The following is a 639-nucleotide window of genomic DNA, read 5'->3' on the forward strand; positions in this document are numbered from 1 at the left end:
ATATATATATATATATATATATTCCAAACCTGGTTTATATTTCAACCTATATTAATGTACATGCATTTTTCTGTAAATGTATTTTATTTTTTAAAATATGAAATTCAGACAATACAATACTAAAAATGATTAGTTGGGTCTAACTTAGTTGTTTGGTCTAAACTAATAAATGCAATATAAAAACATGGTGCTCTTTACTTGTCTAACATAAACAAACTAACAAGTAGGGGTGCTCCGATTGATCGGCTACCGATCACTATCGGCCAATAATCGCTTTGGGATGATTGATCGGCAGTCTCTAAAAAGGCCGATCTCAAAAAACCGATCTCAAGCTGATGACGTGCCTGCCATGAGAGGTTTGACACGACATGCAGCGGCACCGTCTCAGTTTCTGTCCGGCGCAAGTGAAACAATTATAACGCTGAAGGTGAGGTACAATTTATATTTCGTCATTAAATAACTTAAAGTAATTTGAAAACTTTCTGTAAGACAATTTCACAAACAGTGTGAGTGAAACACCGCGCGATCTCTCTTTCTCTCTCAAAATGCGCAAATGGCTTTATGGAATTAAAGTAACAGCGCATTGTTTGCAGTAAATATGAACATGGATTGACACGAAAATGTAGTAATTAATTACAC

The 639-nt window shown here is 34.9% G+C and overlaps 1 protein-coding gene across 1 annotated transcript in view; it reads right to left on the reverse strand.

Moving 5' to 3' along the window:
• Positions 1 to 639, reverse strand: part of LOC107657358 (pre-mRNA-processing factor 40 homolog A-like) — a 43,816-nt gene that overhangs the window by 26,833 nt on the left and 16,344 nt on the right. The window lies entirely within an intron of this gene.

This window comes from Sinocyclocheilus anshuiensis, unplaced genomic scaffold, assembly GCF_001515605.1.
Source record: "Sinocyclocheilus anshuiensis isolate Anshui unplaced genomic scaffold, SAMN03320099.WGS_v1.1 scaffold355, whole genome shotgun sequence".
Lineage (NCBI taxonomy): Eukaryota > Metazoa > Chordata > Actinopteri > Cypriniformes > Cyprinidae > Sinocyclocheilus > Sinocyclocheilus anshuiensis.